This window comes from Pleurodeles waltl, chromosome 1_1 (assembly GCF_031143425.1).
Source record: "Pleurodeles waltl isolate 20211129_DDA chromosome 1_1, aPleWal1.hap1.20221129, whole genome shotgun sequence".
NCBI classification, from domain to species: Eukaryota; Metazoa; Chordata; class Amphibia; order Caudata; family Salamandridae; genus Pleurodeles; species Pleurodeles waltl.
In genome coordinates, this window is record NC_090436.1 from 767,080,664 (window position 1) to 767,096,523 (window position 15,860).

Consider the following 15,860-nt stretch of genomic DNA (forward strand, 5'->3'; position numbering starts at 1 on the left):
GCATTCCACAAGGCTCGAAAAGTTAAACAACTGGCTTGTTCCTAATTAGAAGTTATTAAAGGCAATTCAACTGCTAACAGTAGATCTATCAGTTTATACTTCAAAGTTACATCAAGGATATGTGAGGCCAAACTACCAAGAAAAATATTTGAGAGGGCAAAAGGAACATTGATTTTAAAAATCTTGTTAATTTGTCGCTAGACTAATCTCCAGAATAGGGAAATGGGAGGACATTCAAATAACATATATATTAGGTCTGCAATTATATGTGAACAAGAACAACATGATGGGCTGCAACCAGTAAAGAAGGAATTTAGTAAGGTAGAAGTGTAGTGTTAGCCGCTCATGAAGTCTTATGGATTTGAAGCCATAATTTGTCCCATAAAGTGGGCAACATTCCACAAAATCCTTTTCCCATGCCAATTCAGTCTTAGACTTGATTCTAAAGAGGTCCAAATGCAGAGACTTGTAAAAAATCAGATGCCGAGGGACTAGAGTGCAATAAGAAAAAAAGGTTAGTCAACCAAGAAAGAGGAGAAGGTACAGATGACAAAGTGGAAAAGTACTGAGTAATGGAGTAGTGTAAAATTGTATACTTTGATTCACATGTTGAGGGTAGAGAGTATGTCTTTTGAAGATCTGTAAAAGATATAGCCCAATTATGAGCAAACCTTTGTGATAACCAGTGTAACCCACTGGAATGCCACGATTTCCAATATATAGATCGATTGTTGACTCGTATTAGATTATTATGCCAAATAGTTTGTTGCAAAAAGTTGGCACTTGAGGGACAGGCAGAGGACAATAGAGGAGATAGGAGTTTGTGACTATGAGAAATAACTGGTGTATGGAACAGAGCTAAATTATCTTTAAAAGTATGAGATTCTTTAAAATCGAAAGGAGAAAGAAGTGATTTCTCTAGTTATAACAATACCAGAGGGTGAAAGGGTAAGTCAGAGAGCCAACTAGAAATTTGTTTCAAAGAAAAGGCGTGATGATATTTTTTGAAGTCAGGAAATCTAAGACCTCCAGTTGTCTTATCTTTTTTTAAAAGAGACAATGCAATATGGGGGGTTTTGCCTTTCCATAGAAATTTGGAAAGTGAAGTCTATTTTTTTTAAATAATAGAGAGGAATATTAACAGGAAACATTGCAATTGTATATAATACCATGGGGGAAAGCATCATTTTAAAAGAGTCAAGTCTGCCCCACCAGGAACGAAAAAGTGGATGCCCACGAGTAATATTGTCAATTAATGCTTTCAAAATTTAATTTTAGAGTGTCACTAATCGTTTGTGAAAACCATATTCCTAAATATTTAATTTTAAAAGGCTGCCAAGTAAATCCAGTGGTAATAAAAAGTTGCTTATGACATAGAACATTTAAAGGTAATATCTCACATTTATCAGAATTCAGTTTATAACCTTGAAGATGAGAGAAAGCATCAACCTGATGGAAAAAGGAAGGCAGAGAGGTAGTGGGATTAGAACAGTATAAAAGAATATCTCCAGCCTAGAACGACATTTTAAATTGTTGAGATTCTAATTGAAAACCTGAGATAGGAGTATCTTGTTGAATTTCGGTGAGAAAAGGTTCAAGTGATATGATTAACAATAGAGGAGATAATGGGCAGCCTTGACACACCCCTCTAAATATAGGAAAATTATCTAAGAGCAAACCATTAACAAAAAATGGTAGCTTTAGGGCCTCAATATAATAAGGATATCAAATCGATTTGTTTGGGTGGAAGCCCAATCCACTTTAACGCTTAAAAAATGAAGGTCCATTATATCCTATCAAATGCTTTCTCAGCATTTAAGGCAATAGCTACAATAGGGTGATTTAACGTTGAAGCCTTGGCTAGGATAGTAAAAAGAACGTGGGCATTATCAGAGGCTAATGAGCCCTAAACAAAACCCGAATGTTCAGGGCCTATGAGATCAGGCAAGATTGGGTCAAGTCGTAGAGCCAAGATTTTTGCGAATATTTTATATTCTATATAATGGATTAAAAGTATGTTGATAAATCTGATTGGGATGAGTGTGTATCAGAAGAATATAAATTGGTGTAAAAGTTTACAAATTCCTGCATTATATCTTTATCTTTATAAATAACATTTCCAGTTGTATTTCATAGGGATTCTTTTTTAGTCCTTTCTCTCCTGATTTTTAGATAATTAGCAAGTACATTTCCCATTTAGTTTTGGGCCCCATAATATCTTGCACTGCTTTTTAAGGGATACAAGGAAGCTGCGTTCACAGTCAATCTATTAAATGTAAATTTGGCTTCACTAAGAGAACCTACTGATACTTCACTATTAGAATGATAATAATCATATATACGTTTTTTAATTTTATTAAGGAATTGTGGAGTTTGGGATTCTATATGTTTTTTCTAGTAGAAACACATTTGACTATAAAACCTCTGGCTGCTGCTTTAAAAGAGTCCCAAATGGAAACAAAAGAGTTGTCAAGTGTAGTATGTAAAGTAAATAATTAATTTGTGAAGTGAATTTAGAATCAGAAAGGAGTGTGTTGTTACAATGTCATGTGCCTGCATGAGGTGTAAAAGGAATAAGGTCAATATCTGTATAAACTGGTGCATGATCTGAAATCAAAATGGAGCCTATGTCTGATTGGAGAACATTTTGGGTTAGAGATTTACTGAAGAAAAGGTAATGTATCCAAGATTGTGATTGATGTGGATGTGAATAAAAGGTATATTCAGAGAAGTCTGGATGACATGATCTCCAAATATCAACTAAGGTTTTCCGGTGTATGCAAGATTTAACTTGAGAGTGCATCTTGGAATGAACAAATTTAACTGTTGAGTGTCAGTCCAGTATAGGATCAAGATTTACTGAAGAAAAGGTAATCTATCCAAGATTGTGATTGATGTGGATGTGAATAAAAGGTATATTCAGAGAAGTCTGGATGACATGATCTCCAAATATCAACTAAGGTTTTCCGGTGTATGCAAGATTTAACTTGAGAGTGCATCTTGGAATGAACAAATTTAACTGTTGAGCGTCAGTCCAGTATAGGATCCAGAATTTGATTACAATCTCCACCAAATATAATATATTCCTCATCACATAAATGTAATTATCTGATATATTGGACCAAAATATATTGTCTACCGAAACCGGGCCATAAACATTAAAAAGTAGTCAGAGGTATTTTATTTATCATGAGTTTAACAATAATCCAAAGACCCTCATAATTAGTTTCCTGATGAACTAATGAGAGATGCAACTTTTTATGGCAAAGAATAACTACTCTGTTTTCCTTCCCTAGAACATGAGAAGCGAACACATTACCTACCCAACACTTTTTTAATTTAATAATTTCTGCCTCTGAAAGATGCGTCTCCTAAAGAAGTGCAACAACTGATTTTAGCTTGGCTAAATTAGATAACACCCTTTGTCGCTTGATAGGATTACCCAGTCCTTTGATCTTCCATGTAGTAATCCACAATGCAACATAAAAAACAATAATAAGTACATATTGTATGTTTACAGTACCATACATTTTGCAAGAAAAGATAGAAAATGGTAAGAATAAAAAAGTTGATGAGTAAAGGGAAAAAGAGGAAAGGACTGAGGGGAAGAAAATAAGAAAAGGTAAGAGAAAGGTTAGAAACATAAAGTAAAAAGATAACGAGTTACAAAGGTCAAACAGACAGTACAAGTCAAACAAATGACATACCTACAAAAATACAGAACAGAATGGGAGGGTGGCAACTCCAGAAGATGACGACAACAGCCTTCAAGGTCCACAGAAATGAAGGGGCGACCTCAACTTGGATGAAGAATGTCACATGAATGGTGATAAACAAGAAACAAGAAGTAAGGTCATATACCCATAATAAAAGATAAAAGAGTATATTGAATGGACATTATAGCAATGGGAGAAAAGCAATAGAAACAATTTATAACCTTAAGAATAAGTCCAAATTAAGTGACTTTTGAAGCGTCCATCTCCTCAGCTCTATTTTGTTGTAACAATTGTTGTAAGAATTGCTTACGTGCGTCCGGATCTTCTTGAAAGTGGTTGTTTTCTCTTTCTATGTCACCTTGAATAAACATGGATGAAGAAGTCCAAACCTGGTATTCATGGCTCTCAATTGAGGACGCATGTCCAAAGATTTTTGCGGCGATCAGCTGTAGCTTTGGCAACATCTTGAGAGAAATACAGTTTGTGACTGTTCTAAATTATTTGTTTTTTAGCCTGTACTGCAGACAAGACTTGAAGTAAATCCATGTCTTACAAAAAGAAAATAATGACTCCTTGTGGTTTATTAGAGATTTTCAGACCCAGCCTATGAGCCCTCTGGATATTAAAGGAATTGGTTGATGACAAATCCATTAGTTGGAAAAAAGGTTTGAACGTAGGTAGTCGGATTTGAGCCTTCTGTGTTTTCAGGAAAACCATGTAAGCATAGATTGTTCCTTTGATTTCTATTTTCAAGATCCTCAGTATGCTTCTTAAGAAGAAAAATTTCAAATTCCAGGTTTGAAATACACCAAGCTGCTTGTTGAAGATTTTCTGTTCCACCAGGAAAACTCTTGATTCCAAGGAAGACCATTTATCATCTAAGTTCTGCAAAGGTTTTGTGGTCTCCACCGTAAAGGGTTTCAACACATGGATTTTTTCTTAAATCAAATCTATGGAGGTTGATGAGGATTTCCCTGGGGAAGGAGGATCTTTTTAGGTCGTTTGTTTGAACCTGTTGATAATTTGTTTGAAGAGGTTTTTTTTCGGAATGGTTCCGGAGGGGGGCTCAGAGTTCGACGAGGCCGTGTAATCCATGTTGTCGCCGTTAGAGTCTGAATCTGACTGAGGAATAACTTGAGGAGTGTTAGAAAGCTTAAGACTCCTTATTTTTCCCATAAGCTTCAACTTGGAGTGAAAGAATATGCAAAACAAGAGCAAATGCACTTGGAATCAACATAGTTGTAAAGATGTTTAGTGACTAAGGGCCAGATGTAGGTACCAAAAAATTAGCGACTCGCAATTTGCGTGTCGCTAATAGGAATGCAGGTACAATTGTCAGGGACAAATTGCGACTCGCACCCGGAGTTGCAACGCAGATAGCAAGTCCGCTGTCTGCGAGGTCGCTTTTTGCAACCGCGCAAAAAACGGACACGCAATTTGCGAGTGGGTGTCGCAAATTGCGATTATCATGAAAATTTATTGCAGGTGCTGCAGAACACTCCAGAAACCACTCCAGAACACTCTGGAAACACTTCCTGGCACATGATGATGACATCACAGCCAGGAAGTTTACAAATACACCTGGGAGGAGGGAAGACCACACCATTTTTAACAGCAGAACTGCAAACAGAGCAACAGCAACAATGGCTGACACTCCCAGAAAGAGGAAATTGAAATTTGCTGAGAAGGAGCTGGAGGTGCTGACAGAGGAATGCTGTCAGCACCATGATGAGCTATTTGGGAAGGCAGCCCTCAATGTGCCAGACTCTACTAAAAAAAGAATTTGGCAGGATATTCAGGAAAAGGTGAACTCCCTGGGGGTCAGCCACAGGAGTGTTGATGAGATAAAGAAGAGGTGGTATGACCTCCGCTCCCGGACCAAGGAGAGGGTGGCAGAAAGGCTCCAGGAGATGAGAGGCACAGGAGGGGGACCATCATCCATACCACCACCCACACCCCTGGAGGAAAGGGTGGAGGAGACCCTGGAGCAGGAGGCTGTAACAGGATTCGGAGATCTGGACACCTCTGAGCCCAGAACATCAACCGGTGAGGACCATGTGATATGCCTGTACCCCCATCAATGCCATACCCCCACCCACCATGTACATAGGGGCATGCACAAACAAGATAGCTCTATTTCAGAGTAGCAGATACCAGCATGTTGCATTATGGGCAATGTAGTCAAGTAGGCAGTCAATAGGCAAATGTTTATTAGGAAGTGTGCAACAGATAGTAGACACTGACAGTCTGTTCCCCATGTCCCACAGGTCTCCCACAAGACCCCACCACCAGCCACAGCAGCCAGGTGCCAACAGTCAGCCAGCCCCATGAGGAAATCACAGGAGCAGCCACCACTCCCACCTGCACCACCAACACCATCCCCTTGATGACAACACCTGCTGCAACAGTGGTTCCAGAGGCTGCACCCGCAACAGCCAGGAGTGCCACGGCACATCTCACAGGGCATCCACCGCTGCACAGGCGACGCAGGTTGAGGAGAGCAGGGCTGCAGGCAGAGTCAGGGCGTCCATCCACCACCATGACAGAGGCACAACTGCTACGTGGTCAGCGCCTGCAGAACCAAATGTTAGGGAGGATTAGTGGGGTTCTGCACCTCTTTGTAAGGATCAATGAAAACAGCATGCAGCAGCTCCATGCACAACTGGACGTAATAGGCAACAACACTGGTGACCTAGCCCTGTCCATGCGTGAACTGGTGGTTGGACTGCTGTCACAGAGACGGGGTGGGCGGCGCAGGGACCGCCAGCTGCTCCAGAGGCTGGACAGGATGGCCTCCTCAATTTGCAGACTGGCAGTCAACACCACTGGGCTGTCAAGAAGAACAGTCGGCCTCCAGGTGGAAATGGGCCACTTTGCAGGTGATGTGGCAAGAGGCCTGGGCCGGATCACCCATGTGATCGACTTCATGGAGGCACGGCATGTGTCCAGGGGTACAGGGGACACCCCACAGGACAGCGAAGAGGGCTCCACTGTGAGCAGTGTCTCTGCTGGTGACACCAGGGTGCTCCGGAGTGGAAGTACGAGGCAGAGCACTGCAGACCAACCTGGGACCACCCAGGCTGGCAGAGGCCGCCGTAGGCAATAAACTTAACACTGTCCCTGATGTTGGGGCACATGATGGCAATGTGCCCCATGCCAGGTTGGCTTTCTGAACTCCCTGAACAGTTTGTCATTGTAAATAGTTCAATTTCTGCACATATTAAATAATTTTTTGGTTCCACTTAACAAATGGAGTTTCTGGTCAATAGGTAAGTATGGTTGAAGTTGACACGTACCTTCCAAAGTATTGGGTAGTGATGTGTTGCCGTCTCAGTCTGCCTTGATTTGCAATGCTCCGATCCCCATGATGGCGATGTGGTTGCTCTTGCTCTTCATCCTCAGAATCCGGGTCTGCAGGGGTGAGAGGTAGCCCACGTCGGGTGGCAATGTTGTGCAGGATAGCAAATGCGACAACAATTTTGAATGCCGTAAAGGGGGTATACTGGAGGGCACCTCCACTTCGGTGGAGGCATCTGAACCGTGCTTTCAGCAATCCAAAGGTGCGTTTAATCAGGTTCCTGGTCCTCTATGTGCACTGTTGTATCGTCTCTCACATTCATTGCTGGGTGTTAAGTATGGAGTCATTATCCATGGCTGTAGTGCATATGCACTGTCACCTGTTGGGCACAAACAGTACACTATTAGAAAGTCCTGGTTGGTGTGCACATTGATCTGTGTGTATGTCTACAAGGTGTATGCAGCTCTACCTAGGAGGTATCCGTCTCCAAACTCCCCACGTTCCAGGTGTTGGTGTATCCCACTGTGCCTAAAAATGTAGGAGTCATGAGTACTGCCTGGAAATTTCGCTACAATGTCAGTGAGGACATAATGGGCATCACAAACAACCTGAATATTTAGTGAGTGGGTACACTTTCTGTTGCGGAACAGATATTCCAGGTTTGCAGGAGGGCATATTTGAATATGTGTCCCATCTACACACCCTATGACATGGGGAAAGTTGGCAATCTGGTAAAAGTCCAACTTGGTGCTGTAAATTTCTGCCTCATTCCTGGATAGGTATATGTAGTGAGACATGTGTGTGAGTATGGCATCTAGGAATGCCATGAGGAACCTTGATAGTGCACTTTGAGATACCCCACCTGCCACAGCAATGACCCCCTGATAGCTCCCCGAGGCCAAGAGGTGCAGTGAGCATAGCACCTGCACATGCGTAGGGATGGCGCAGCCGCGCAACGTGTGGCGTTCTAGCTGTGGTTTGAGTAATTCAATTAATTCTAGTATAGCTGCGCTGCTAAGTCTGTATTTGTCATAGATTTCTTCCTCAGTTTGCTGAAAAAGAGTCTGCCTTGTTCTGTAAATCTTCTCCTGTCTCTGGCTCCTCCTCCTCCTCTGCTGGGCTGCGTGGACTCTCCTCCTCACTGCTATCAGGTATATCTCCGCCATCTTGAGTAACCCAGATGCCTTCTGGGTCTCCTTTTATACTTTGGTAATGATTACCACCTGCTCTGAGTTAGTGGTAAATGGGACATGCAAACTGGGCTTTTTGCGACTAGTCGAAATTTGCGAGTGGCTATTGCATATGGTTTGCGACTCGCAAATTGCGCATCGCTTTTTGCGAGTCGGTAATGGGATTTTTGCATCCCATTTCCGATTTTGCTGAGTCGCAAATAGTGATTCGGGCCATTTGCGACTCGCAAACGTTTGCTACATCTGGCCCTAAGTCCAGTAAAGTAGTTAATGGAAAATCAGCCTCATCTTAACAGTCAGTGAATAAATAAGAAACAACACCTCCAAGATGAAGGAAAAAATAAAGAAAATAATCCTATTCATATTCAAATATAGAAAAAACAGATAACAAAATGCATTTACCGAAATTAAAAAGCGAAAAGTAAATCAAGCTGAAACAGTTCTGAGGGGAAAACACATTCTTCAGCATTTAAAATGGCAGACGTGTCTCCACTTTTGAGGAAAATCCCCCAGAGCCAGATACACAAGCATATTTAAATAAATAAAAAGTCGCTCCTGCGACTCTCCGATACATCCGGAAGAGACACGTAGTCTTCTCCTCTGTGAAAGAAATGTCTAGCGGCATTTGTGGAGTGTGAGACCTCCTTCGTCCCTAGAGCCTCAACGTTGAGCCGCTGTCTCCATCGGCGCCGTAACCACACACTCCTTTTTTCTTTCTTTATATTTACTTTGCTCTCAGCATCTACCCCTACTTTTTTTCCCTATGCCATGTTGGTTTGTCAGTTAGAAATAACCAGAGTGGTTTATATCCATGACTGGCTACCACTTGAATTTTCAAGTTTGCTATTACTTTCAATGTTGTAAAACTGCATGCATAATTTTTTGTAAATTCAGTAGACTGTAATGCTGATTTCAGAGGTCATGTTCTTGACCAACATCCTGAGAAAAGTGATCACTCTTCAAATTTCTCACTATCTCAAGTACCACAGGCGCCTTAGACTCCTCCAGTCATGGTCTGATTTGGTAAGAGGACCAAGACAGCAGTCATTATTATCAGGGGGTGATTTCTAGAGATGACACATCAAGATGCCACAGAACGTTTGATGCTGCTGGGCCTGTCTGCTGTGTTTGGCATGCTGGGCCTTGATTTGCTGCTTCATTTATTGAGATTGGTAGGAGCATCACACACCTAAATAGACTGGGTCAAATCTTTTCTGGCACAAAATTTAGTGTGAGGGCAGTATGTGCCCATTGTTTGCCTTTTTCTTATACGAACTGACTGCTTTTTAATGTACACCAAAAAATGTTGCATGTTGTGTTATTGGTTAAATGTGTAGGGCTCCATATCTGTGATGATGGCACACAGGCTTTCTTCTCTTCCAATGGTAATGTGGGAATGGGTCCTCAGAAGCTGAATAATCTCTTATTGTGGATACAGTCTTAGGATGTCCATTCTTAAAACTGGCATGGCTGTGCTGGTGAATTTGTATCCCACTTAAGTGATTGCAATGGTGGAAGAATATTGTAAGTTTATCCACTACATCTGTATTGCTGTAGTGACTTGTTCACATGTGCCCTCAAAAGATTAATTTGCAGACGCTGAGTCTTACAGCTAAGGCAGTGGCAGATGTTATCTGTCTAGAACACATATCACCCACCCCAAACAACTGGCTCTACAATGTGAATAGACTCAAGTATCGAGCACCAACCACTATTTCAAGAACTGTAGAACACAGGCCCTGAGCACAAAAATACATAGGTTTGTTGTATACAATCTGATCCCATATTTAAGATCCACATAACAAATGGTCTGATTATTGTGCCCTGCTTGATTAGAGGCATGTCTGGTGACAAAATAATTGGGGTAGAATGGTCAAGGCTTTGGAACAGTCTTCCTAGAGAAGCTTGGGTAACAATAAGATTCAGGTGCTTCAGGAAACGTTTGGATCCTTGGCCCTGCAACGAATTGGCTTTAGGTATGTAGCACCGAGATGCTGTTTACCACGTTGTAAATATCATTGACAGGAAAGATCTGGAGTGTAGGTTCCGTACTTGGTAATAATCAGCATTTGTGTTAATACATTTCTCCTATTATGATGTTCTCAGGAGAGCATGTGGCGACTTATGGAGTAGGCAAATGCTGAATAAAACTTTAAAATAAGTAAATAAGTAATTAAATAGTTTAACCTCATTCAAGATTGGCTCAAAAAGCTGGAAGCTGCCTTTTCCAAATCTGTATCACCTCCAACATGCACAATATATCACAAAAACTAATTCAGGACCTGTATATGTTGATAAACCACACCATATGGGGACAGTTGACTGGAACATTCTGTAAATCTGACATCCTTCTGCTCTTGAGAACATAATTTGTCCATAGACCAAGGGCTTGGTGATTGCTACATTTTGCAACTACAGTGTAACATAACATTACGCACATTCTACAAAGGTGAGGTTTGAAATAGGTGAACATTCCATAATGCTCCTTAATTGTTTTTTCATTGTGTGACACTGATCATGAAACCTTTAAAACCCGAACATGTAACATTGTTGAAAATTAAGTGCAACAGTCCTATCTTCAGAGGATGTCTCTAAATTCCAACTTTGCTGAAAGGATATAGGTTCAGTAAAAACTTGATCGCATTAGTCCATCAATCCATCCCCAAAAATTGATCAGTCATTACTGTCACTTTCCTGACCTGCAGATGTAGTATTTATTGCCAAAGTAGCATATTCACATTTTTGGTATCATTATTGTCTGAGTCTTAGTTTAGGCAACGTGTGATTAGATTCTGGTATTAATTTATGAGTGTTGATTTCAAGTCTAAAGAGTACATGGCCGGGAATTGCCCTGATTGGGGTTGATAAGAAGACCTTTTGACTCAGTTGCTGGTGTTTAGACTCAAAGGTCATATTACCACCTGCCAGTTTTAAAAATATCCCCAAATTTCCATTAAATTAATTCACAATTTACAAAAAATGAATTGACAAGAGCTATATAGCAAGAATAAATCAACTATTTTCATCTCCATGTTTCGATCTGTGAAGTAGCAAGATCGAAAGTGTTGTCCTTGGGAAAAACTGCAGGAATGCATCCTGCAATTTCACAATTGTGTTTTAATGCAAGTTTCCGCTAATTTCAGCTGCCCATATTGAGAAATAAGACTTGAGCATTTTTTTGGGGGGAGGATACTCAAGGTCAAAGCAGACAGTGATACAGAGAACGCTAGGAAAATAGGTAGGAACCTATGACCTGATTATAAATTTGGCTGTCGGACCATCAGTCCGCCGCAGTGGCAGGCCCAATTACACTGCTGAGTTGCCAGGCTCCCACACTCTCAATCACGATGTATGCAGTCTGAAATGCCAACCGCGGCAATGGAGTGTGGCCTGCCAGCGAAGCAGCAGACTGCAATATTGGTCATTTGTACTCCATTGCCGTCAGTACAGTAGGTTCCCACCGACCAGTTTAGGAAAACACAGTGGCAATGGAAGTCTCCTGTCAGCAGCCACTGATGGCAGTCGACTGCCACAGTACATGCTTAGCATTTCAACAGAACAGTGGTCATTGCATGAAGACAAATAAACCTTGTCGACTAACTGATGACTAACTACAAAGTAGAAACACCAAATAAATCACACTATAAAACACACACCATTCCAGACCATGATCCTTTGCCACTCCACTGCAGCACAGCCATTCTGACAGCGCATCTTGTTGCGAGAAGGCATGTCTTTTTGGCCAATCCCATCCCTATTACTGCTCACCACACACCTTGTCAGCACCCTTTTTTCTGTAGATTTTTTTTTTTTTGTTACACTGTCACCCTATCCTGGGGACTTGTCATAGCCCAAAAACCTGCATTTTTCTTAGGCATGGTGGATGAAATCATAGGAGTAGAGCTGCAGTTGTTTGAAGCCCAAGTCCAAAATATAACTTTCAGCCAGAAAAGGGAAATGCGGTCCAGAATGGTAGACAGGGTGAATGCAGTAGGCACCACCTTGTGCACACAGGAGGAAATTAGAAAGAGGTGCAATGATATAAGGGGGAAGGTGCATTCCCAGGCCTCCAAGCAACACATGGAGTGCAATAGGACTGGTGGTGGCCCTACCAGCAACCCTATCAGATGGTTCCCATGGGAGGAGAAGGTCTTGATCATCCTGCTCATGAAGGCTTGGCAGGAATACCTGGGGGAGATGACTCTGTTAAGTTACAGCTCACTGACAATCTCAATGTCCTGTCTGTCCCTATGTAGTTTCTGCAAATGTGTGAACCACCTAGTTTTTCAGCATGCAAACTAAAAAGTAGCAGAGAGACATTTGGAAGTGTTGGCAAGTGGACTTTGAAATGACTACCATGAGGCCTTGTTTTTTCACCTCAAAACATTAAAACTTGTGATTATGAACATTCTCACTTGTATGACATATCACAACTGATGTCCTTTTCAAATGGAGTGACCAATCAACAGACCACGTTCCACTCAGAGATATTTCTGCCTACTTTGCTTCACGTTGTACTGCTCCCCCCAATTGAAACAATTGATGGAAGGACTGACACATGATGAGTAATGTAAAATATACAAACAAGTTTCGCTCTTGCCTGTATGGTACACAGTTAGGCCTTGTTGATCTGCTCCCCCCAACTGAAACAATTAATGGAAGGGCTTACATCATAGCAAGTGTGTGGGCCAAAGTTTAGCTAGGCATGAAGTTAACTCAGTTCTCTACTAGTTATAGGTGAATCATTGTCATACCACTGGCCACATGATGAGAATTTTGAAATATGCAAACAAGTTGTGCACTTACCTGTATGGTACACAATTAGACCTTTGAAATTGTCAGACAGAAATATGAACTCTCCACTCCGTTGCCCAGAATGTTGAGGAAATGTCATGAGCCGATATCAACACAAAACATCCAAACAGCTGCATATATTAAGTACACAAATCTTAGGTCCACAAATGTCTTCACAACATGTTTAGGACCAATGAAATATATCACAATAGTAAACTCTACATTTTTTCTTCTCCTAAGTGTGTACTCACTGTGTCACAAAAGACCAGGATGTAGCCAACACACCTCCAAAAATAACATTGGGCCAGATGTAGGAAAGTCCCAAATTGCGACTTGCAATTTGCGAGTCCCTGGGACTCGCAAATTGCAAGTCGCAATTTGGGATGCAGAAAGGTGTCTCAGACACCTTCTGCAAGTCGCTATGGGGTCGCAAAGACCCACCTCATTAATATTAATGAGGTGGGTCGCAATTTGCGACCCCATAGCGACTCAGGGCACTCACGGGGATGGAGGCCTGCTGGGAACAGCAGACCTCCATGTCCGTGACTGCTTTTAAATAAAGCAGTTTTTTTTTTTCAAAGTGCAACCCGTTTTCCTTAAAGGAAAACGAGCTGCACTTTGAAAAATAAACCGAAACCTTTTGTTTCGGTATTTTTCAGGGCAGGTAGTGGTCCATTGGACCACTGCCTGCTCTGAAAAATTATTTTTAGGTCCAGTCACAAAGGGGAAGGGGTCCCATGGGGACCCCTTCCCGTTTGCGACTGGGTTACCATCCACTTCAAGTGGATGGTAACTGCGAGTCCATTTGCGACCGCTTTCGTGGTCGCAAATGGAATTGCATACCATTGCGACTCGCAAATGGGAAGGGAACACCCCTTCCTATTTGCGACTCGGAAATGCATTTTGCGAGTCGGTGCCGACTCGCAAAATGCATTTCTACATAGCAAAGACGCATTTGCGACTCGCAAACGGCGATTTTCGCCGTTTGCGAGCCGCAAAGTCTTTGCTACATCTGGCCCATTGTTCTCTATCTCACAATAGGTCTACTGGGCAGAGGACCTGGGACCTCCATGAGGGCAGAGGAGACACTCACACCACTCCTGGACCAAGCCTTCAGGGATGACAACTCTCCTGGTTAGCTGGGTGACGAGGATGGTGCTGGTCCATCTGGTCTGCCTGGGCAGACATCAACTGTGAGTGTCACTGGGCCCACAACACTTCCCTCCCCAGTCACAACAGATCAGCAAACATCATCCACCACAACCTCTGTACCTAGCACTGTTACCACTGTTGTGTACCCCCAGCCCCTGATCTGACAATCACCACCCCAGTCACAGAGAAGCCAGGAACCAGTGGGAGTGGGCACTCTGGGTGAAAGGCACAGACTTGTAGTGTGTGGAGTAATGGGAGAGTAACTTTGGGCAGGTAGAGTGAGGTCACTGGGGCCACTCACACCCAGGACACCATCAGCAATGTTTTGGGAGTCTACTGGGAGTCCCAAGGCATGATGGGCCAGGTATTTACCAAACTGAGGGAGATGAAGCAGCTGCAAAAGGATATACACAATCAGTTGGAGACCCATAAAACCAACATGAGCTCACAAATAGTGGAGCTGACAGACATCTATACCCACGTGTGCAGATCTTTCACAGCTCCATCAACTTCTACCTGTGGCCCAACTTCATCAGGACCCTCTACACCTGCAGGAGCCACTTGAAGAGAGGTCCTTCCAGAGGAGGACACACCATCAGATACCGCTGTCCCTGTGGCGGTGGGTCCCCCCCTCCACAATGGCAAGCAGGCTGTCACAGAAAATTACCAGGAGGTGAGGATGGCAATACCTCCACTACCGAGAAACCTTGCACCTAATTTCCTCCAGTGTGTATTATACATTCATCCTGTGGACTATTTCTAAACACATGTACCTTTCCGACAGCAGCAGTATTTTGGACTTTGGACTATAAAGATTGTGGCAACTACAACTATGGTTTTATCCACCATGACTGGTGTCTTCTCTTTTACTTTTTGTTAAATACAATGTTTCAGTTATCCTGTTCACTAAAATAAATACAATTTATTAGACTCGTTTCCAGGGGCGGCTCCTCTGCTAAGGTCAAGGAGCATCGCCCAACTGGTTTTCCCAAAAAGGAAAAAGGAAATTATAATAACATACATTACGTTATTATCATTTTATTTTTCCTTGTAGGATGGGGCGGGGCTGGGTGGCGGGAGGGGATCTGAGGAGGGCTATGTGCACACAAAGTACGCATGTCTTTTTGGCTGGACGTGTTTGCATGTTCTCTATGCGATGGTATAGCACAGCCGGGTAGAAAACATGCACAGGCTCCCATCGCCAGTCTGAGGGGCGAAGCAGGCTGCTCAGACCAATCACCAAGCTGCTTTGAGCAGAATGGTGATTGGCTTGGGGCCTGTGCAACGGGAAGAGAATGGAGTTTCCCCTCAAAGGAAAGTATTTTTTGTTGGGTTTTTTTACATTTATTTATTGCTGAACACCAGACCCCTGGCCTTTCGCCCATGGTCCCGCCCTGCTGCCTCTGTTCAGTTGTTGCTACTGCTGCTCATTTTCTGCTGTTGTCTTTCACACATTTAGCATTGTATGCATGTACCGCTACATGAACTTGACAATGGTATAAATATGTACGTGTGTAAGTATGGATATGTTGGACATCTCCAAGGTTTAGCCCAGGAGCACAACCATGTTTCACAGAAACATACATACATCAGTGTATCCATAAACAAGCAAACTACTATCAAACAACAATAGTCATGCCCCATGTCAGAAACATAGCAATCAGACAAGACACCAATGTTTTACACCAGTGGCCATGATTTATTGTGTAA